The following is a 24,845-nucleotide window of genomic DNA, read 5'->3' as shown; positions in this document are numbered from 1 at the left end:
GCACGCGGACTTCGACTCCACCGCCCCCCTCGCGGTGAAGAAGCACAACGCACTCACGTTGGTGAGTGAGCGCGTTGCGTCTTATTTTGATTTTCACAGAGTCTCCCGGCGTCCCACCCCCGGGGGACGGCGCGGGAGACATCGGCGGAGGGACCCTCGCGGGCGTCGTCTGCACCCTGGGTTTAGGGGGCGCAGACGGGCGCTCGACGCACGCCGCCGAACCCGATGGCTTGGGTCCCTCTTTCGGGGGCCGAGGCACGGTCTCAGGCCCGTCCCCGACCCTCGGAGGGAGAGGATCTACCCTCTTGGGTTCTTCCCCGCCCTCGGCCGCGGCCACCGGCTCTTTCGGGGGCTCCTGCTGCGCCCCCTCGGTGACCGCGACGGAGACCGGCCCCTCTGCGGTGGGTCGGGGACCGTTCTCGCGGCTCCTTTGCGCTTCCGGGAGGGGATCTACCTCGAGGGCGGCGTCTTCTGCCCTCTCTGGTTCTTCCCCTCCTTTCCGCGCTCCGGCAGCCGACACGAGCGCGGGCTCCTCGGAGAGCTCTCGTCCCCGCAAGAGAGGGACGCCCGAGGCAGCATTTGTTCTTTCTCTGAGAAGGGAGGCTCTTTGCCCCCCTCGGCGGGGGTCTCTTTCGCGTGCTCCCCGGAGCACGTTTCCGCCTCGGGGCCAGAGTCCATCTCCTCGCCGGAGTCGGCAGGACGAGGCGGGTCTTTTTCCGGGAGGGGCGTTTCCTCGTCCCCCTCCGGCCCCTCGGCGGGGGTCTCCCGGATGGGCTCCTCGGGAGCCGGCTCAGCCACGGAGGCCGAGACCGCCTCCCCGCCAGAGCGAGGAACCCGGGGCGGATCTTTCTCCGGGAGGGGAGTTTCCTCACCCCCCTCCGGCCCGTCGGCGGGGGTCTCCCGCATGGGCTCCTCGGGAGCCGGCTCAGCCATGGGGGCCGAGACCGTCTGCACGCCAGAGAGAGGGACCCGGGGCAGATCTTTCTCCGGGAGGGGTGGTTCTTCACCCCTCTCCGGCTCCTCGGCTGGGGTCTCCCGCATTTCCGCGGAGCCCGCTTCTGCCTCGGGGGTTGGTTCAGCCGCACCCTCTTCGGTAACACAGGGTTCTGGGCCCGTGTCGCGGTCGGAGGAGGACGGCGCCCGAGGCAGCCGCTCCGCGGAGGAGCCCTCCTTCGCCCCCTCGGCGCTCCCCGCCGCGGCCGGCCCCTCAACGATGGAGTCGGGGCCGACGTCCGCGGTCTCTTGCGGCGCGGGGAGGGGAACCGCCTCGAGGGCTTCTTCCAGTCTCTCGGCGGTGGCTTCCTCCATGGGCTCCGCTTCTTCGGCGGAGCCCTGGACTGCCTCGGCAGGTGGATGTTTCTCCCCCTCTTTGACATGACGAGGGCCGAGGCCCCCGTTGCCGGTGGAGGGGGGACGCCGAGGCGGGTGTTTGGGTTTCGGGGGGCTTTCTTTTGTCCCCCCGGGCACCCTCGCCAAGAGACCGGTTTTAGTGCACTTATGTGCACAGGTGGGGAAGAGGACTTGTGCTTTCCTCTTCCCCCTTATGCCGCCAGAGACGGTCCCCCGCCTCGTCGTGGCAGCGGGGAGCTCGCCTTCGGTGGCGTTTCTCTCCACCCGCTCGGGGAGGAGATGTTTTATTAGCCTCGCAGGGGGTTCCGGCGAGGGAGTCTCCTTTTCGGGAGCGCCGCCAGACAACGACGGTTTCATCTCCCCCCGCTTGGCCTCCCCGGCGGACCCGGCCGCCGCCGCCTTCTTTTTGCTGCGGCCGGCGACCACGGTCCACCCGGCGGCTTTCTCCCCCGGCGCACTTATGGTAGGTGCGGAGAGTCCGGCCACCTCGGGGGCCTCCTCCCCCTTCCCCCCCCTTTGATGTTACCGGGAGGGGGGCGGTTGTTGTCATGCCCCCCTCCGCGGGCCTCTTTGAGGGCCCCGGGGGCGAGGTGGACTCGGAGGGGCGCGGTGCGGGCGCGGGTGGCTTTGCGCCCTGCTGGAGCTTGGGGCACCTCTTCTTCTGGTGCCCCAGCTCCTTGCAGTGGTAGCACCGCACCTCCTCCGATGAGTAAAAGATGACATAATTGGTCCCCTCGAAGGGGACCACGAAGCTGCCCTCCGCCACGTCCTGACCCGCCAGTTGAATGGTCACCTGGCGGCGGAATGATAAAATGTGGCGGAGGTGCTGGTCTTTGCAGCCTAGGGGGAGGGGGTGGATTGATGTTTTTATCTCCCCCAAGGCTTGCAAATGGGGCCTGAGCAGGTCGTCCTTCAAGAAAGGTGGCACGTTTGAAAGGACGACCCTAGTGCCCAGGCCCGCGAGCGGTTCGACGGGGATAAAAATCCCCGCCAACGTGAGACCCCTCTCGATTGCCGTGTTCGCGGCGGCCTCCGATTTTAAGAAAAATACGGCTTTACCGTACATTTTAGAGGCCGCCACGATCGCCGATGGCCCCAACACCTTGGCCATGGCCTTGACGAATCCTTCAATCGAGAGGGAGTCCTTCAGGAGGCACTTTACTACGTGCCTCCTGGTAATGTTCTTAAAAAGGGCTGCAGCTTCCGCTGCAGCCACCTTTGCCCACTTTTTCGGGGCTTCCTGAGCTTGCCCGCTCATTTTTAATTTTAATTTTTATTTATTTATTTAAACAAAAACAAAAGGAAACAGACAGACTCACCCCTGCATTCCAATAGTGCAGGGGTGCGCAAAACAAAATAGGAAAAAGGAACTAAAGTTTTTTATTTATTTTTTCAAAAAAAAAGATTTAATTTTGTTTTTTATAACAAAACAAAAATAAACACACACCCCTGCACTCCAATAGTGCAGGGGCAAACGAAAAATCAAAAAGTGTTTATTTTTTTTCAAAAACCAAACTAATTTTTAATTTTTTTTTTTTTTTTTTATTTAAATAAACAAACACACACATGCACCCCTGCGCTCCAATAGCACAGGGGCACAAACAAAAATGAAAAATCAAAAAACCAAAGAAAGGATTTTTTTTTTTTTTTTTTTTTTTTTGTTATGTTTATCTTATCCCGTTTTATTCCCCCCCAAAGGAAATAAAACGAGATAAAATGAAAACAATAATAAATAATCAAAATAAATAAATACAGTTAAAGGTTTTCTTTTTTAAAAAATAAAAACCTTCAACTAAAAAATATAATAAAAATAAGAAACAGGGCAGACAAAAGTGCCTGCCCTTCCCCTACTCTGCCCAAGGCAAGAGCAGGGGATTTTTAAAACAAAATGATTTTTAAAACAAAGTCAAAAACAGTTTTTCAAAGCAAAAATAATTTTAAAATAAACTAGATAATGTGCTCTTAATTATAAAATCAAAAAAGCACCTAAAATAAAAGTGAGAAACCAAAGTTAAAATTCAAAGAAGGAAAAAAATAAAAATCAATCAAAAAGAAAAAAAAAATCCAAAATGGCCGCCCCCCCTGCACTTACAATGCAAGTGCAGGGAGACAAACAAACAAAAACAAACAAACAAAGAGAAGGGGAACCTAAAGTTTAAGCAAAGCATGCTCTTATTTTAAAGAAAAGAACCGTTCAAAAACTAAAATTCTTTAACTAAAAGGTGCACCACTACTTTAAATAAATGAATAGAAACAAAAATTTTCCAAAATAAAACTTTAAACAACTGTTTTTTAAAGTTTTTTAAAAGGAAAAGCAGGAGCTCCACTAATCGGTGACCTGCTCCAGACGACACAAAAGTAGGAGGAGTGGCAAACACTGTTGCAGCAGCAAAGGTCATTCAAAATGATCTAGACAAGATTCAGAACTGGGCAGACACATGGCAAATGACATTTAATAGAGAAAAGTGTAAGGTACTGCACGCAGGAAATAAAAATGTACATTATAAATATCATATGGGAGATATTGAAATTGGAGAAGGAATCTATGAAAAAGACCTAGGAGTTTTTGTTGACTCAGAAATGTCTTCATCTAGACAATGTGGGGAAGCTATAAAAAAGGCTAACAAGATGCTCGGATACATTGTGAAAAGTGTTGAATTTAAATCAAGGGAAGTAATGTTAAAACTGTACAATGCACTTGTAAGACCTCATCTTGAATATTGTGTGCAGTTCTGGTCACCTCGCTATAAAAAAGATATTGCTGCTCTAGAAAGAGTGCAAAGAAGAGCGACCAGAATTATTCCGGGCTTAAAAGGCATGTCATATGCAGACAGGCTAAAAGAATTGAATCTGTTCAGTCTTGAACAAAGAAGACTACGTGGCGACCTAATTCAAGCATTCAAAATTCTAAAAGGTATTGACAGTGTCGACCCAAGGGACTTTTTCAGCCTGAAAAAAGAAACAAGGACCAGGGGTCACAAATGGAGTTTAGAAAAAGGGGCATTCAGAACAGAAAATAGGAGACACTTTTTTTACACAGAGAATTGTGAGGGTCTGGAATCAACTCCCCAGTAATGTTGTTGAAGCTGACACCCTGGGATCCTTCAAGAAGCTGCTTGATGAGATTTTGGGATCAATAAGCTACTAACAACCAAACGAGCAAGATGGGCCGAATGGCCTCCTCTCGTTTGTAAACTTTCTTATGTTCTAATATTTTTAAACACGGCTGCAGCGTCCCCTGCAGCCACCTTTGCCCATTGTTTGGGGGCTTCTTGGGCTTGCCTGCTCATTTTTATTATTTTTTATTTTTATTTATAAAACAAAATAAAGCAACAGACTCACTCCTGCACTCCAATAGTGTAGGGGTGCGCAAAACAAACAGGGAAAAAACTAAAGTTTTGTATTTTTATTTTTTTCAAAAAATGATTTGTTTTTTAAAACAAAATAGAATACACACAACCCTGCACTCCAATAGTGCAGGGGCAAACAAAAATCCAAAAGTGTTTATTTATTTTTAATTTATTAATTTATTAAATGAAAGAAAATAAAGGTTTATTTTATTTAATAGCACAGGGGTGCACGAAAAATAAAATCAAAACCAACCAAGTTTTTTTTTTTTTAAATTTTTTTTTTATTCTATCCCATTTTACTAATAAATTTAATAAAATCAGTTTAAGTTGGTTTCAAATCAGGTGTGCTCCCCCACTCCCCATGAAACACTCACTTTTCTCCTTGTTCAATTTGGAGCCAGAAGCTAACTCAAAGGAGTCTGTATGTTGCAAGGCTCTCAGGATGGATCTCTGGTCACAGTACAGTTACATCCTCCATGTATAAGAGGCATTTTGCTTGCCTCCCTCCACTACCAGGAATGTTTAACCCCTGGATGTACTCGTCCTTCCTCAGGGTTTGCGCTAGTGGCTCCAAACTACAGATAAACAAAGGTGACAACGGACAGCCTTGCCTGACTCCGCACTTTAATCTGGACCGATTTGGACATGACCCCATTAATTAAAATCTTACTTTCAATATCCCTATACAACAGCCCAACCCATGCTAAAAAAATTTCCAACACTTTTTTCATAAAAATATATGCGAGACTCTATCGTACACCTTTTCCAAATCTAAATTAACAATACCTAAACGGACATTTCTTTCTCTAGCGTAACGCATTGCATTTCGCACTAAAACAAGGCAGTCTTATTTTGCTTCCTGGCACTGCACATGTTTGCTCAGGATCAATTACACTCTACAACACTTCTTTAATTCTGATTGTCAATCTACCAACGCAGTCCAAAAAAACAAATGGCTGGATCTTACCAAGATCAGTCGGCAAAATCCAGTTAGCAGTCCAAAAGCAGAAGTCCAATAAACGCAATGAAAAGAATCCACGAAAATCGCAACTACAAAAAAACAGTAGGGAAAAAGTCCTTTTAGAATTCAGAAAAACAATCCTTAGTTAGAATTAAAAAAAAAAAAAAACCGCACTGCAGGGGAAAGTTACTCTGCAACAATATGTGGTTATATATCAATACTTCCCTGACTAATGTCTTCAAAGAATTCTTTATTTTAAGTTTACGGCAACAAGAGAGACCAGATAACCGGTTTCAAGCTAAATGGCTTTAGCCTTTTTAACAAAAGAAAACCAGAACAAACTGGTTCAGCCAAATTGCAATCAAGAACCTGGAACCAGCAAACACAGAACAGAGGACTACAAGTTCTTAAAGGAGTATTATTTTCTTCTTGGCCAAGAGTTCTATTCTCCTCTTTTAATTGGTTTGACTGTTTGTGTGTGTGTGTTTTTTTTTTTTTTTTTTTTTAACTCAAATTTAACTTTAGGTAACAGTGTTACAAGCTGACTGTAGAGTGCTGTCTGCACACCGCCTTCTTTCTCCTGGCAGACCAAGTACTCCAGGCCTGCCACATACACTTGATCTGACGAAAAGGCAAAGTGGCAAGGGGCACTTTGCTGCTGCCTTGAAAGTGAGCGCTCCTTGTTCCACTAAACAGCTCAGTTTCTGCTTTACCATCGAGCTCCTCCACCACCTCCTCCTCCTCCACCCACAAGCGCAAGGCCTTTTGGGTACACTGTCTTACTGCATGTGCAGTGGAGGCTGTTCATTGTCTAAGTAGACCTGCCTGCTTTCTGGGGGGGGACGACGACAGAGGAATAAATACAACCAAGAAAAAGAGGGAGAGGCATGCACACAGTTTTAGCTCTCTCTCTCTCTCTCTCTCTCTCTCTCTCTCTCTCGCTCTCTCTCTCTCTCTCTCTTTTGACCTTTCTGAGAAATGTGCACCATTCCCGGAGGTACTGCAATACCGGGTCGATGCGTGGAGTGGACGGAGCAAGCCCCGCTTCCATCTCCCGCTTCCAAAAATTAATTTAATATAGACGGTCCCCCTATGGAGGACGTATCAGATATTGACCAGTGGTGACCAGACAGCAAAAAGAAAGGAGATCATGATTGTTGGGGACTCCATATTGAGGAACACAGCAAGTTCAATTCGCAGTTTGGACCCCCTCACTACAACAGTGTGCTGCCTTTCGGGGGCCTCGGTCAAGCACATCACTGAAAACGTGGACAGGCTCCTGGAACGAACAGGAGACGACCCGATAGTAGTCGTCCACATCGGTACAAACAACATTGGAAGAGACCGACCAAAATCCCTGCAAAACAAATTCAGAGCGCTACGAAGGAAATTAAAAGAAAACCAAAACTGTGATATTTTCTGGTATACTACCGGCACCTTGCAAAGGACCATATGGTCAGCTGGAAATAATTAATCAAAACGCATGGCTGAAGACGTGGTGCACACGGGAAGGCTTCACCTATCTTGATCATTGGACCACATTCTACAACGAGGACTATCTGTATAGACGGGATGGACTGCATTTAAATAACAAGGGAACCAGTCTACTCGGAGAAAAGATCCTAGAGCAGGTTCGGAAGCATTTAAACTAGAAAGGAAGGGGGGAGAAATCAACAAAAAAACAGAAGGGAGACCGCATCAAAACAAGAACAACAACTCAGGTAAGACAACCATTAAATGTATTTATCTAAATGCTAGAAGTATCAGAAACAAAATTCTAGAACTTGAAGCTACTGCACTAACAGGTAACTATGATGTGATAGGTGTTACAGAAACGTGGTTATCTGAGAGTGATGGGGACGAATATAATATTTGTGGGTATACACTGTATAGGAAAGACAGGCAGGACAGAAGAGGAGGAGGGGTAGCGCTATACATAAGAAACAGTCTTGAAGCCCAGGTGTTAAATCTGGACAAAGAAAATAAAGCCGAATCAATATGGGTCAGAATAACGGACAAAAATTCAAAGGGCATATTAATAGGAGCATGCTATAGACCGCCAGATTCAGACTGTGAGCACAATAATCTGTTATACAATGACATTAGAAATGTGTGTAGCAAAGGAGAAGCCATACTAATGGGGGATTTCAACTTCCCCCAAATAAAATGGGAAAACCCGGTGGGTAGCGCGAAGGATGAAATAGAAATGGTGGAAATGACAAATGACTGTTTCCTAACACAATTTGTCAAGGCACCGACTAGAGGGGAGGCATGCCTTGATTTAGTCTTTTCAAATAACGAAGACAGAATAACTAAAACAGAGGTCAGAGAACCACTGGCAAACTCAGACCACAACATGGTCTCATTTGAAGTGTTTTTTAAATCCCCAAAAGAAATGACTAAAGCTAAGGTTTACAATTTTAGAAAAGCAAACTATGAAGGTATGAAACAGAGACAACACCCACAGAAGAAGGATGGTTGTTCTTCAAAAATGTAGTACTAGAGGCGCAAAACAATTATATCCCTAAAGTAGACAAATCTGAATGTAAGAGAGAAATAGAAATGAACATTGCTAAGGGAGCTAAAACCAATTCCAAAATGTTTTTCCAATATTACAACAGCAAGCGAACATTCAAAGAAGAGATTAAATGTTTAAGAGATACAAATGGCAAAATCGTAGATGAATAAAAAAAAATAGCAAATATGTTAAATGATTACTTTTCACAAGTTTTTACAAAGGAAGATACTGACAACATGCCCCACATGTCATCCAGTTCCTATCCAGTTTTAAATAACTTTAGCATAACCGAGGCAGAAGTGTTAAAGGGACTAGGAGCTCTTAATATAAACAAATCCCCTGGGCCGGATGAGATCCTCCCAGTAGTACTCAAAGAAATGAAAGAAGTAATTTACAAACCGCTAACCAAGATCATGCAGCAGTCTCTTGACACAGGGGTGGTACCGACAGACTGGAAAATTGCAAACGTAATACTGATCCACAAAAAGGGAAACAAAACTGAACCAGGTAACTACAGACCAGTAAGCGTGACTTCTATTATATGCAAACTTATGGAAACTATAATGAGATCCAAAATGGAAAATTACCTATATGGTAACAGGGTGCTAGGAGACAGTCAACATGGTTTTAGGAAAGGGAGATCGTGTCTAACTAACTTGCTTGATTTTTTTGAGGATGCAACATCGATAATGGATAATTGCAAAGCATATGACATGGTTTATTTAGATTTCCAGAAAGCTTTTGACAAAGTCCCGCACAAGATTAATTCTCAAACTGAACGCAGTTGGGATTCAAGGAAACACATGTACATGGATTAGGAAGTGGTTAACATGTAGAAAACAGAAAGTACTGATTAGAGGAAAAACCTCAGAATGGAGTGTGGTAACCAGCGGTGTACCACAGGGATCAGTATTAGGTCCTCTGCTATTCCTAATCTACATTAATGATTTAGATTCTGGTATAGTAAGCAAATTTGTTAAATTTGCAGACGACACAAAAAGTAGGAGGAGTGGCAAACACTGTTGCAGCAGCAAAGGTCATTCAAAATGATCTAGACAAGATTCAGAACTGGGCAGACACATGGCAAATGACATTTAATAGAGAAAAGTGTAAGGTACTGCACGCAGGAAATAAAAATGTGCATTATAAATATCATATGGGAGATACTGAAATTGGAGAAGGAATCTATGAAAAAGACCTAGGAGTTTTTGTTGACTCGGAAATGTCTTCATCTAGACAATGTGAGGAAGCTATAAAAAAGGCTAACAAGATCCTTGGATACATTGTGAAAAGTGTTGAATTTAAATCAAGGGAAGTAATGTTAAAACTGTACAATGCACTAGTAAGACCTCATCTTGAATATTGTGTTCAGTTCTGGTCACCTCGCTATAAAAAAGATATTGCTGCTCTAGAAAGAATGCAAAGAAGAGCGACCAGAATTATTCCGGGCTTAAAAGGCATGTCATATGCAGACAGGCTAAAAGAATTGAATCTGTTCAGTCTTGAACAAAGAAGACTACGCGGCGACCTAATTCAAGCATTCAAAATTCTAAAGGGTATTGACAATATCGACCCAAGGGACCTTTTCGACCTGAAAAAAGAAACAAGGACCAGGGGTCACAAATGGAGATTAGACAAAGGGGCATTTAGAACAGAAAATAGGAGGCACTTTTTTACACAGAGAATCATGAGGGTCTGGAATCAACTCCCCAGTAATGTTGTTGAAGCTGACACCCTGGGATCCTTCAAGAAGCTGCTTGATGAAGATTCTGGGATCAATAAGCTACTAACAACCAAACGAGCAAGATGGGCCGAATGGCCTCCTCTCATTTGTAAACTTTCTTATGTTCTTATATTAAAAACTGATAAGAACAGATTTCTTTGATAATTTAATTTTTTTTCAATAAGTACAACACTTAATAAAAACAATTATATCTTACAATTAGTACATTTTTTACTGTGGTTCAAAAAACATTTCTGTAAAAAAAGGTAGTCTAACCTAGCGCCCAGGTAGCTGAAATAAGCAACAAGCCCAATACAGAATTGTTAATAGATGAATTGAAGTTATTTTAATAGGTGTTTTCTCCAAAGCAAAACAGAGTGAGAATAGCTATAAAAAGAAAAAAATTCAAAGTCCAAACTACAATGCATAAAATAAACTTAGGACATACACTGAATATAGCAATTCTCTTGGTAAACCCTTTAGTAGAGAAATCAAACTGCTATCTGTGATTTTGATATAATGAATGGCTCAAGGCAAGCACCTCTTGTCAATCAGATAGGGTTTAGATCATGACCTTACCTGGGCCGAGCATGAGTAAGGATGCTTTCACATTCAGCTCCGCCCATTCAGGCATCTACCATTAGCAAGTCAATTGAATTGTACATTAAGTAGTACTATACAATAAATATATACTTTAGATCCAATCATTTAAATAACATTTTTTATAGATAGATAAGGCTGGCCGTAATTTGGGTTCATGCCCCTTTTAAAAATGTGACCCAGAAATAAAAAAAAAGGACGTGCTCTTTAATTCAAAATACAAATAAATGAAACGCAAAAACAAACAAAACCCTAATTACAAAACCCTAATTAAACATTAGCAGGTCCCTGACTAACGCACAGCACAGCTACGCTGTTTACCTGCCAAACAAAACATACACACTTTTGACAACAAAAACTTTTAAACCAAACACAGGTTTTCCCTCTACCTGCACCAACAATCAAGCTCTTCATCGACAGCCTCACTCCAGAACAAACTGGCTGCAATCTTTAAATACCCTGCACCTGGTTCTAATTTACAATTACCTCCAGGTGCAGGGGATAATTAATAATAAAAAACAACAAAATTAAACAAAGTTTAATTTGTTTTCGTTAATTTAATTTCATTTACCCTTAGACCCCCCCCTCCCCCCCCCCCCTTTCTAATCGCCCCTGCATCAAAATAATGGTGCGTCTTTCATGGATATAATCAAGCATGATATGCTGAGCCCGGCCCTAAAGATGACGTAATGTATCTGCTAGCAGGTGAGCCACCACACACACGCACACATACATGAGAAAGCATTTTCTTCAAAACAAAGTTTAATATTTTCCAACATAAATAACATTTTAAATAAAGAACATTCTGCACAAGATAAACATTGATATAGTGACTCATTTGTAGTGTTAAAATGACTTTGAATACCACAAGTTATGATTTTTTTTTTCCTCTATTGCAAATTTTATTTATTTATTTAGCATTTATTATAGCGCCGTTTATACAAATTCTAAAAAACTTGTAAATCAGAAAAAAAACGGGTGAAGAAAGAGAGAAGATTAATAGCTATATGAAAGCAAAGGCCAGAGGATTGGTCAGGACTGGGCAGGCAAAGTCATAACAGGAGGTCAGGGGCCAGCAGTAAGAGTAGGATGGGCTGGGGAAAAAAAGATGAGTTTTAAGGGAGGAGCGGAAAACTGCGTAAAGTGGGTGACTGTTGAGTGGGAGTGAGTGGGAGTTTATTCCAATGAAGGGAAGCAACAAGAGAAGGAATGGAAACTGGATTGGGGGGGGTGGGGGGGTGGATGAGCTTTGGAGATGATATAGGAAAGTTCAAGTATGGAAGTAGGGGGGGGGGAATTCAGTGAAGACTGAGTTAAGAGCAAGTGGAGGTGGCGTGGAAAGCTGTGGGAGGGGGCTATTCTGGGGGAGAGTCAGGAAGTGGAGATGAATGGTGGTGAAATATTGAGGTCATTAGCCAGAAGGGAGGAGCGGTGGCAGCGGAGGATTGAGAAGAGCTGTTGGGGATGAGGGTTAGAAACTAGTCATGTTTGGCTAGTTCCAGAGCAGAGAGGAATTTGGAGAGAAAGGAGTGGAAGACTTGGAGGTTGGAAAGTGAGGGGGAGGACTTGGAGCACAAGATATGTCGGTCCATTTTAAGGGCAGGGGTAAGCCAAGGTAAATCATTCCAAACGAGCAGTGGCGTCCCAACAAACCCACGGATTTGGAAAGTAATTGTTTCTGACCTTGCATATATGTATCCTTGACATTTCTGCTGCTATTTCTCTTTGCAATATTGTTTTTAACTAATATATACTAGGCATCAAATGCGGTAGTTTCATTTTATAATCCAGCGACCCGTGATGATATGGGCATAGGCCTTAATCACAATTTCAAATACATTTAAATACAATAAATCATTACAGTAAATTATTTTCACTCAAAGTTCATGAAAACAGTAACACTTCAATCACAATGATTTAAAATGTACAAGTAAAACCACAGAGGAATTCACAACCCTTCAAAACACAACTAAGTCCTGCAAGTTCTGTGCAGTCAAGTATGAACCGTACTAAATAGATACTTGGCAGAGTATCTGCAGAAATCCTGCTAGTGGAAGTGTCATAGGTCCATCAACCTTCACAAGGCCAAGAGGCATTACACCCTTTCCATTTCTCCCTAGGTAACCATCGCGGATCTGGATACTCCGTAAGACCTGTGGCAGGCTATCTTCAGGATCTCTTCTTTACCCATTTGTTTTTCTTTTATAGATGAAAAAAACGTTCCTTTGTACACGATGGCTTCTTTTAGACAATTACAAGCCACAAACATAAGAACATAAGAACATAAGAAAGTTTACAAACGAGAGGAGGCCATTCGGCCCATCTTGCTCGTTTGGTTGTTAGTAGCTTATTGATCCCAAAATCTCATCAAGCAGCTTCTTGAAGGATCCCAGGGTGTCAGCTTCAACAACATTACTGGGGAGTTGATTCCAGACCCTCACAATTCTCTGTGTAAAAAAGTGTCTCCTATTTTCTGTTCTGAATGCCCCTTTTTCTAAACTCCATTTGTGACCCCTGGTCCTTGTTTCTTTTTTCAGGCTGAAAAAGTCCCTTGCGTCGACACTGTCAATACCTTTTAGAATTTTGAATGCTTGAATTAGGTCGCCACGTAGTCTTCTTTGTTCAAGACTGAACAGATTCAATTCTTTTAGCCTGTCTGCATATGACATGCCTTTTAAGCCCGGAATAATTCTGGTCGCTCTTCTTTGCACTCTTTCTAGAGCAGCAATATCTTTTTTATAGCGAGGTGACCAGAACTGCACACAATATTCAAGATGAGGTCTTACTAGTGCATTGTACAGTTTTAACATTACTTCCCTTGATTTAAATTCAACACTTTTCACAATGTATCCGAGCATCTTGTTAGCCTTTTTTATAGCTTCCCCACATTGCCTAGATGAAGACATTTCTGAGTCAACAAAAACTCCTAGGTCTTTTTCATAGATTCCTTCTCCAATTTCAATATCTCCCATATGATATTTATAATGTACATTTTTATTTCCTGCGTGCAGTACCTTACACTTTTCTCTATTAAATGTCATTTGCCATGTATCTGCCCAGTTCTGAATCTTGTCTAGATCATTTTGAATGACCTTTGCTGCTGCAACAGTGTTTGCCACTCCTCCTACTTTTGTGTCGTCTGCAAATTTAACAAGTTTGCTTACTATACCAGAATCTAAATCATTAATGTAGATTAGGAATAGCAGAGGACCTAATACTGATCCCTGTGGTACACCGCTGGTTACCACACTCCATTCTGAGGTTTTTCCTCTAATCAGTACTTTCTGTTTTCTACAAGTTAACCACTCCCTAATCCATGTACATGTGTTTCCCTGAATCCCAACTGCGTTCACAAGCCATTTTCATTAGCGATATTGTTTTGGATCCAATTCCTTGTTGTGACAATTGCCTGTGCAGATTGGTAGATCCCATGAACAAACTGAGGATACGTCCGCTTCCTTCCATGCTTCTTTGGCCTGCCCACAGTCCCAAGAAGAGATGGGTGCCACCGTTTCGTCCGCCACGGTGCCCCTCGACTGGGCACATGGGGTTCTTCCCGCGTGAATGCCTACACATGACAGCCCTCACCGGATGACCGAACTTGTGTACTACCTGCTTTAGCCAGATCTTGTGTCGATTCGTGAGACTCGAGTGAGCCACTCTGTTGCCAAATTTCTTCCACAATCTTAAAGGGGGTTGGGGGGAGTAAGGAAAAACCAAAAATACCCCAAAAACAAAAAAAAAAAAAAATCAGTGTTACAACCTCTGCCACATTCTTCTCGGCCATTACAATCTTCAGCATTTCTATTGGGTTATTTCTATTTTCGTACTTCTTATCTCTACCAATAAAAGATAATCGTACTCTTTAAAAAAAAAAAAAAAAAAAAAAAAAAAAAAAAAAACTTCAATCTTGTCAAAGGGAGAGTGCCAGGACATTGGTACAGTCAATGATTGTTTAAACATTTTTAAACTCCTTTTAAAATATTCCCCAATAAAACCAAACCAAATAAACAGTTTTACATTCCCCAAAGATACACAGACGGACGTGGACAACAACAAAATGCAACCATAGTACCGTTTCTGCTCTCCAAGGTCTTGGCGATGGAGTACTCATCCCAGCAGACTACTGACACATCATCCATATACAGTACACAATTTGTTTCTTCTCCATTGCTACCAGGTATGAACAATCCACTGGTTTGTGTATCCACCCTGATTTTATTAGTTAAGGGTTCAAATGGCAGCTTTTGCGTAGTCTTTACAGATTTAGACATGCTCCCATTTAACAAAAACAACACTTTCTATCTCGCAATACAAGATATTAATCCAACTGACGAATCTGATTGGAAACCCCATTTTGGACAGTACACCAAACATATACTTTTGTGCAATCCTGTTATATGCCTCCTCTAAATCCAAATTCAGGATGCAAAGTGGGAGATCCCTTTCCCTGTCATAACATATAGAGTCTGGCATGAGAATCAGGCTGTCCATTATCCTTCTACCAGACTGCACATACCTGGTCAGGATGGATGACTGTTCCAGCGACTTCCTTCATCCTGCCGGTGATGATCTTGTAATCTATATTTAACAGGCTTATCGGTCTCCAGTTCTTCAGGGCCTCTCGGTCCCCTTTCTTATATAAGAGAGTAATGAATTAAAGGAAGGAGGCATTTCCCCAGCATTACACATCTCTTTAAAAACACACAACAAATCTGCCTTTAAAACACTCCAGAATTCAAGATAAAATTCAGCATGCAACCCATCCCCACCAGGGGTTTTATTCTTTTAAAAAGACTTGACTGCACATTCTAATTCCTCAAGGGTATAATCAGCACATAATACCTCTTTATTTGTCATTTAAAACATTTTTAATACCCTCAAAAATCATTACATTTGCATTCAATCACTTTTTTCCATACAATTCTTTATAAAATGCTGCAGTGATCGCTAACATGCTTTCCTTTTGTTCTTTTTACCTCCCCATCCTCTCCCTTCAGTCTTTCCATTCTTTCTTGTGAATTTACTTTTTTTTTTTAAAAAAAGAACCTTGAGCAAGTTTCATTATTTTCCAAATATTTCTTAAACATTATGCTTTCCTTTGTCTTCTCCGGATCTGGTTTTCCCGCTGTTCCGCCCCCTTCCTTGTGAGCACCTCCCCCAACACTCTTTCACTCCTGGTTCAGAGCTCTTGGCTTTTTGCTTCTCAGATTGCTTGGCTCCAGGCTGCTGTTTTTTTGCTTTACTTTAAGCAATCGCCTTCTCTTTCCCAAAAGATAAAACCGAGCTGCGGGAAAATCCTTTCTCGACAGGTCCGACGCTCCATCCTTCCTCACCAACCTAATGGTATTTTTCAGACGAGGTCCCGGGGGTTTCGCAGCAGTCTCCGCCATTCCTCTCGCCTTCTCTTCCTCTTGAAATCAAGGCTGCGGTCAGGCCACATTCACGATCTGGGCCAAGAGGCGGAGAACCGATGCCCACAATGGTTTTGCCCAAATGCCCCTGGTACGGCCGCCCGCCAGGGTACTTGTTTTTTCCACAGTGGGGGAAAAAACAGTGCCAGGCTCCAACGATCACAACTGTCACTGCTGTGCTCATTCTGCTTTTTAACCGCAGCCCAAAGGCCCTCCCCTCTGCCCGGCGGCAAGGCCAAACAAAACAAAAACAGGGAATTCCTCCCAAAATGCAATTGCTGAAAAGGGGCACTTTGCTGCTGCTGCATTGAAAGCGAGGACTCCTTGCCCCACTAAAAGCTCAGTTTGTGCTTTACCGCTGCGTTCGTCCAGCCAGCCAGAAAAAGGGAAAAAATACAGCCCAGAAAAAGGGAGGGATGCGCACTGTTTAGCTCCTTTCTCTTTTTGACCTTTCTGAGAACTGGGCACCGTTCCCGGAGGTACTGCAATACCGGGTCGATGCGTGGAGTGGACGGAGCAAGCCCCGCTTCCATCTCCCGCTTCCAAAAATCCATTTAATATAGACGGTCCCCCTATGGGGGACGTATCAGATATTAAACTGATAAGAACAGATATTTATTATTTTTTTGAAAAATATTAAGTCACTTCAGTATAAATACATCATATTTATGGTTGTAATAACCATGTCCTATGCAATCCATCACAAATCCCAAACATTCCTATACTAATAAATACAATCTCACTCCATTACAATAATCTTATCATATTACAGTCCAAAACCATCTAGAATGCAATTGGACCACTCCAGTAAAAAGAATCTCACACAAAAAGTAACTTTCATTATAAAGATCACATCACACACAGGACAGTAAAAGCAATAAAACCAATGTAATTACAACATTGAGCAATTCAGTATTGTTCAATTCTAAATAGACACCTCATCCAAAACCCTTAAACACTCAGAACCACTAACTAATGCCAATAGCCCATTGCCCACCAATCCACTTTTCCAACTTCCACATGCGTTCTGCTTCCCAGACTTCAGATAATCCTTGATGACATACTCCTTTAAAATGCTCAGTGCCAGCCTCACACAGTCCGAACTAGGGAGCTTGGCATTCCTAAAGACCAGTACGTTCCTTGCCCTCCATATCGCATCCTTGAGAGTTCAGTATTACCCACAAAATATAACAATTGTTCTTGTTCGTCTTTACTTTGTGTTTCCCATACAGTATTAAGGGATTATTTACCGTTTCTTCTTTACAAAAATATCAGCCTCAGTCCAAACGTGCTGTGCAAAGCTGCAATCAATTAAAAGATGCTCGGCTGATTCTTCCGCCCTGACGAGGGCATCTAGGGGACTTCGCCATTTGTCATCCATACGGAATTTGCTTGACTGGCAAGGCCTCATGGGCCATCAGCCAGGCCAAGTCCCTGTATATGTTTAAAAGCTTTGGATGGGCAATCTCTTTCCAATTCAGTTCCACAAACTTCCTTTTTACAAGTCTTCGGCCTCCTGCCAGACTTTTTTGGCTTAAACACAGTCCCAGAACAGATGTGCTGCCGTTTCTTCTGCCCCACAATCCTTAAAAGGACATCGAGGTTCCTGCGATACGTGGTAGCCATTACTGGGAGGATCTTGTGTACCGTCTGCCATGCCAAGTCCTTGTGCCGATTTCATGAGTCTTGGGCGAGCTAGTTCCAGCCAAATCCCCTCCACAACATGTCTGTTAAAAAATGAGACATTACACATCTTTTCTCTGTCCTGCACACCTTTATCTAATACAAAATGTTCCTCTTTATTAAAAACAGTTCCATTTTATTATACAAAAAGGGAGCTTCCCATGCTGTTGGCACAGGTAAAACATTTTAAGGCCTCTTAAAATCGATCCTAAAAAATACTTTACAAAAAATGCAGTTTTGTTTGATTCAAAAAGACACAACCTCACGTGAACAATTACAAAATGTATAAGCATGGTCTTCATGAGGTCAGGAATCCCCTTTTACTCCATTTTTTGCTGCCCCGTATACCTGCTCTCTCTTTAACATCTCATTCTTCTCCCCCCCCCCCCCCCGGTGAGAACTTGCTGAAGAGGGGGGGTAAATCATTTTAATAATGAAACACTTCCCTTCAAAGTGAGCTCTCTGAGGGCTCACAGCCCAGCGTGTGTGACCTTGGCAGTTGACATCCTCCCAATTCCTGCATTCCAGAACCATTTTTAAAGGAATTTAACAACTAAAATTATTCTAATCATTCTTTAAATACAACCTATGCTGGGAAAACTCGGCCCACTTCCATACTCACACAATCCTTTTTTTACGTTTAACAGATCCTGATGACTGCAGGAACCTAAACGTTCCCACTCATCTTTCCTGATGCCTTGCAGAACCCCTCAACCGTTCCCATCATCTTCTCCATGGAGAACTCATCCATGTACAAAATGCATTTCACCTGTTCTCCTCCACTCCCAGCTACAAACAGTCCACAGGTCTGTTTATTAGCCCTAATGGCAATGGCTAAAGGCTCAATGCTACATATAAACAGCAGAGGAGACAGTGGACAGCCTTGGCGCACTCCGCTTCGGATCTTAACTGGTTCAGACGTGCTCCCGTTTACCAAAACAACACTTTGGATGTCTTTATACAAGATCTTAATCCAATTAATGACACCAATTTGGAAACTCCATTTTCAACAGTACATCAAACATGTACTTGTGCCCAATCCTATCGTATGCCTTCTCTAAATCAAAATTTAGGATGCTAAATGAGAGCTTCCTCTCCCTGGCATAAGATAGTGTCTTTCATGAGTGTCAGGCTGTACAGGCTCCCAGGGACTATACATACCTGGTCTGGATGGATGACTGTACTGATTACTTCCTTCATCCTCCCCGTGAAGAGCTTCTCACACTGCGATGACGGTTGCCTGGACAGTGAAGCGCGTGTGCTGTTGACAGTGCAGTCTGTCTACGTGCCCCTTCAGCTCATCCATACTGGACAAGCAGGCCTCCCCTAGCAGCAAGAGAGCCATGAGAAAGCTTCCCCGAGCGCCTCCTCGCCCCGCTGCCTCAGTGCGATGTTGTCTCCACAGGCATGTTTTGCATTTCAAGGTTTTTTTGTTTGTTTTTACCAATGCAGTGATCTTCATGTATATATTGCATTAATATACAGAATATGCAGATGTATATATGCTCTGCTACATTAACCATTCCATCGGTTGACCTCTCCACCACCCCCGGTTCCCTTTTCAACCTTGTCATCATCTTATTATTATCTATTCAAACTTCTCTGCAAACTAGCAGCATATTTTTTCTTTTTAAATTTAGTAGTTGGCAGTTGTTTTTATCATTTTCTCCCCAGTTTGGAATAGCCAATTACTTTTAGGCTCAGCTCACCGCTACCACCCCGGACTCGGATGGTGAAGACGAACACACGCTGTCCTCCAATGCGTGTGCCGTCAGCTGAGCACTTCTTTACACACTGCAGGCCCACCGTGCACCACCTCGGAGCGACAGCGTAGGAGGACAACTCAGCTCTGCAAGCCTACAGGTGCACGGCCAGACCACGCGGGTCGCTGGGGCGCGGTGAGCTGACACCCTGGCCAATACGTATAATACAGATTTTCATTACATTTGTATTTTGTCATTTGTAGTGCAAATGCCAATTTAGAAGCATTTTGTATTGAAATACATTTCCTGTGCATTTTTTTAATTCCAAAACACATTCAGTAATATGCAAGTAAGGTAATTGTCACTAAGGTGGATGGTGGCCTCCAGGAAGTCCAGGAGCTCTGCCGCAGGGATGCCCGAAGAAGGGGCGGACAGACCCCTAAGCCCACGCTGCACGTGGCCTCAGAGTCCTCCTCCCTCTCTTCTGGTTTTCCACCGCCCAACTCTCAATGGAGAAGCACAACGCACTCATGTCGGATCTTGATTTTCAGTCTCCCGGCGCCCCACCCCCATGGGACGTGACGGGAGATATGGATGGAGGGACCCTCGCAGGCGCAGTCTGCACCCTAGATTCAGGGGCCGCAGACAGGCCTGACTGCTCGGGTTCCTCTTTTCGAGGGCCGAGGCACAGTCTCAGGCCTGACCTTGGCCCTCAGAGGGAGGGGATCTACCCTCCTCGGGTTCTTCCTCTCCCTTGGCTGTGGTCACCGGGACTGCCTTGGGCATTATATCGTGTGTCGTTCCCCCCCCCCCCCAGCCGCGCAAGGGTCAGGACCCTTGCCGCCGATGGAAAGGGAAGCCTGAGGCAGCAGCTGTTTTTGGGGCTCCTCCTGCGCCCCCTCGGTGACCGTGACAGAAGCCAGCCCCTCTGTGGTGGGTCAGAGACCGGTTTCACGGCTCCTTTGCACGTCGGGGAGGGGATCTACCTCAAGGGCACCAGCTTCTACCCTCGCTGGCTCTTCCCCTCCCTTCTGCGCTGCGGCAGCTGTTGTGAGCGCGGGCTCCTTGGACCCGCCTCTGCCTCGGGAGTTGTTTCTTCATCCCCCTCCGTGGCAACACGAAAGCCGGAACTCCCATCACCGCAAGAGGGAAGCCTGAGGCAGCTTTTGTTCTTGGTGGGGCTCTTCACCCCCCTCCAGCTCCTATGCAGGGGTCTCTGTTTCTACCTTGGGGGACGAGTCCGTCTCCTTGTTGGAGATGGGAGCTGGAGGCAGATCTTGTTCGGGGAGGAGTGGTTCTTCCAATCCCCCCCTCCCTCCGGCCCCTCGGCAGGGGCCGCCTCCGCCGTTTGATGTTATTGAGAGGGGGGCGGGCCTCTGAGGGTCTGACTCCCAGGGAGAGGTGGACCTGGGGGGGGGCGGGGGGGGGGGTGATTGCGCCGACCGCTTGGGGCACTTCTTTTTCTGGTGCCCCAGCTCCTTGCAGTGGTAGCACCGCACCTCCTCCGAGGAATAAAAAATAATGTGGTTGGTCCCCTCGAAGGGGACCACGAAGCTGCCCTCCGCCACGTCCTGACCCGCCAGCCGGATGGTCACCTGGTGGCGGAAAGATAAAACGTGGCGGAGGTGCTGATCTTTGCAGCCCAGGGGGAGGGGGTGGATGGATGTTTTAATCTCCCCCAAGGCTTGCAAGTGGGGCCTGAGCAGGTCGTCCTTGAAAAAAAAGGTGGGACGTTCGACAGGACGACCCTTGTGCCCAGGCCCGCGAGCAGTTCGACGGGGATAAAAATCCCTGCCACCGCGAGACCCCTCTCAATTGCCATGTTCGCGGCGGCCTTCGCTTTCAAGATGAAGACTGCTTCAGGAGAGGGAGTCCTTCAGGAGGCACCTGACCCCGTACCTCCTGGTAATATTTTTAAACGGGGCTGCAGCTTCCCCTGCAGCCACCTTTGCCCATTTTTTGGGGGCTTCTTGGGCTTGCCTGCTCATTTTTGTTATTTTTTATTTATAAAACAAAAACAAAATAAAGCAAACAGACTCACTCCTGCACTCCAATAGTGCAGGGGTGCGCAAAACAAACAGGGAAAAAACTAAAGCTTTGTATTTTTATTTTTTTCAAAAAATTATTTGTTTTTTAAAACAAAATAAAATACACACACCCCTGCACTCCAATAGTGCACGGGCAAACAGAAATCCAAAAGTGTTTATTTATTTTTAATTTTTAATTTATTAAATGAAAGAAAATAAAGGTTTATTTTATTTAATAGCACAGCGGTGCAAGAAAAATAAAAATCAAAACCAAACAAGTTTTTTTTTTAAATTTTTTTATTCTATCCCGTTTTAACAAAAGAAAACCAGAACAAACTGGTTCAGCCAAATTGCAATCAAGAACCTGGAACCAGCAAACACAGAACAGAGGACTACAAGTTCTTAAAGGGGTATTAATTTGTTCTTGGCCAAGAGTTCTATTCTCCCCTTTTAATTGGTTTGACTGTTTGTGTGTGTGGTTTTTTTTTTTTAACTCAAATTTAACTTTAGGTAACAGTGTTACAAGCTGACTGTAGAGTGCTGTCTGCACACCGCCTTCTTTCTCCTGGCAGACCAACACTCTGACGAAAAGGCAAAGTGGCAAGGGGCGCTTTGCTGCTGCCTTGAAAGCGAGCGCTCCTTGTTCCACTAACAGCTCAGTTTCTGCTTTACCATCGAGCTCCTCCACCACCTCCTCCTCCTCCCCCCACAAGCGCAAGGCCTTTTGGGTACACTGTCCTACTGCATGTGCAGTGGAGGCTGTTCATTGTCTAAGTAGACCTGCCTGCTTTCTGGGGGGGGATGACAGAGGAATAAATACAACCAAGAAAAAGAGGGAGAGGCATGCACACAGTTTTAGCTCTCTCTCTCTCTCTCTTTTTTGACCTTTCTGAGAATTGTGCACCGTTCCCGGAGGTACTGCAATACCGGGTCGATGCGTGGAGTGGACGGAGCAACCCCCGCTTCCATCTCCCGCTTCCTAAAACCAATTTAATATAGACAGTACCCCTATAGTGGACGTATCAGACATTAAACTGATATGGACAGTTTTTTTATTTATTTATTTATTTATATTCCTTTGCCAAAAAAGCCTAATCAAATATAATCGAAAACTAAATAAAATACACAAGAAACAATCCCATTACATCCAAGTCATAAAAACTTTCCAATTAAAACAGGGTCTGAAAATACAAATCAATTTGAAACAATAGAGATGACAATTACAAAATATTTAATATATGCATTAAAAAACAACTTCCATTTGTACCAGATAGGCAACATGTCCTAAAACAACCCGCTTCACCCCCTTTCATAGGACCATGAACCGGCACGAGTCCAGGTGGCAGGCAAACACCAGCAGGTGCTCCATCTCTCCCAGGCGATGTCTTCTCCCTCACGCAGTGCATCCTGCATCTGGTATTCTCTGAGCCTGTGGCAAGGGAAGATCTTCACCTCCCCAGAAGCCAGAAGCTTTCCTTTAAAAACAAAGAGGTTTCTCATCTTCCACTTGGCTTCTTTAAAACAGTTCAGTACAATCCATAGATATGTCCATTTCTCTTTTTGTAATAAAACCAGGCTTAACCCTAGCAATACCATTGCTTTTAAAAGGTTTCTATTTAAAAACCGGCTCAAAGTCTTTGGCCTCCCGCCAGACTTTTTTGGCTTGCCCACAGTCCCAGAACAGATGCTCTGCTGACTCTTCTGCCCCACAGTCCTTAAAAGGACATCTAGGGGGTCTTCCCGAGGTTTCTCCGATACATAACAGCCCTTACTGGGAGGATCTCATGTACCGTCTGCCATGCCAAGTCCTTGAGTCTTGTGAGCTTCCCCCAGCCAAAATCCCTCCACAACCTTTTCTCTGTCCAGTACAAATTTCTGCACTTTCCAGGGGTCCTGCCACACCTCTTTATCTAATGTAAAAACCTCTGCTTTCTTTAAAAACATTTTAATTTTGTTATACAGAAAGGGTGCTTCCCATGCTGTCCGCACTGATAAGACAGGGTAAAACATTTTAAAAATTCTTAAAATCGATATTAAAAATTTTACAAAATGTGCTGTTTTTGTTGCCCCTTGTAAACGTAACCTCACATGGACAATAGCAAAGTGTAAACACAGGGTCTCCGTGAGGTCAGGAACCCCCTTCCCTCCGTTTTTTGCGGCCCTGTGTACCACCTCCCTTTTTAGCCGCCGCACCCCTAACCTAGTAGCGGCCATCACCAAAAAAAAGAACAAGACGCACAAAAAAAGGGGTAAGCCCCAAAGGGCCTTACCCACAAACCCTAGCTTGCTTCCTCTGTCCTGTCCTTCCTCCTCACAGCAACAGCAAAAGACCAAACCAGAACCTGGGTAACAAAACAAAAACAACAAATATATACAACTACTCTCAATTAACTTTCCACAACCAAATGCTATCGCTTCCAACCAAGAGATTCCCCACACACAAGTTTTGAACCTTTTCAAAAACAGAAACACATTTATACAAGTATCAAAACAAGAAACAAACAAAAAACAATATACATATAAACAAAACTATTACATTTCCAAACACATACTCATTTACATACATGCAAATTCACTTTCCCACAATCACTATCCCTCACATTTTAAGCAATCATTTCCATCTTTAGCAGAACTTTAGGTCTTGTCTTTTTTTTTATTTTTTTTTTTTTTTTTACTTGTTCAAACCTCAGGCTTTTTCTTTCTTTCATCATCCTCATATGGATATTCTCCCATATCCAGGCACTTTGTCTCTCGCTGATACAGCCTCAGGAGTCGACTTTGGTCTCTCCTCCCGGACCTCTTTCTCTTTCCTCCTCACTCCTGCCGCCTCCATCTCGTCCTCCTCATCAGTCTCCTCCAAGCTGCTCTCCTCTGTTGTGGCCCCTGCAAAGCTCGAAGCTCTGTTAGGACACTTATAAAACAAATGGTCAGATCCTCCACGCAGATTACATTTACGTTTTTCTTTGCAGTCCTTAGTAAAATGATGTTTTGCAGCGCAGTTCCGAAAATACTTTACCTCACACTTCTCGGCTTTGTCCCATACTATTGCACTTCCTGCACAGTTCAGGCTGACCCAAGCAATATAAATATTCTCTATTGGGGCCGATAGAAAAGGAGGAACCCTCGCCCCCTCGTACCCCTCCTTCCACGGCCGGAACCTCACCCACACCTTCCACATCCCATATTCAGTTTTCACAGGCGGTCTAACCACATTGCAGAATTGTCCCAAAAAAGTGGCCACATCTTCACCAGGCACAAATGGATTATAAACGTGCACATTCACCACTCTGATCTCTTGCACAAAAAGAGCTTTGTGAGCAAACAAAGAAAAAGGCAACTCACTTTCGTACTTCTTCAGGCATCTCCAGACTTGCTCTGGCAGGATTCCTCCGACACAAACGTCATAAACAATAGAGGAGGGGGGACAGCCTTGTCTTACCCTACTCTGGATGGCAACTGGCCGTGAAAGCATACCATTAATTAAAATCCGGCTTTCAATATTTGTATAGATCACCC

At 44.3% G+C, this 24,845-nt stretch overlaps 3 pseudogenes; all 3 read right to left on the bottom strand.

Moving 5' to 3' along the window:
• Positions 1–6,636: 6,636 nt before the first annotated feature.
• Positions 6,637–6,812, bottom strand: LOC121311937 (annotated as a pseudogene).
• A 9,561-nt stretch (positions 6,813–16,373) lies between these two features.
• LOC121311935 lies at positions 16,374–16,553 on the bottom strand (annotated as a pseudogene).
• Positions 16,554–22,222: 5,669 nt separating this feature from the next.
• LOC121311936 lies at positions 22,223–22,423 on the bottom strand (annotated as a pseudogene).
• Between the last annotated feature and the right edge of the window lie 2,422 nt (positions 22,424–24,845).

This window comes from Polyodon spathula, unplaced genomic scaffold, assembly GCF_017654505.1.
Source record: "Polyodon spathula isolate WHYD16114869_AA unplaced genomic scaffold, ASM1765450v1 scaffolds_3387, whole genome shotgun sequence".
Taxonomy (NCBI): Eukaryota; Metazoa; Chordata; class Actinopteri; order Acipenseriformes; family Polyodontidae; genus Polyodon; species Polyodon spathula.
This window is presented reverse-complemented; position numbering and strand designations above follow the sequence as displayed.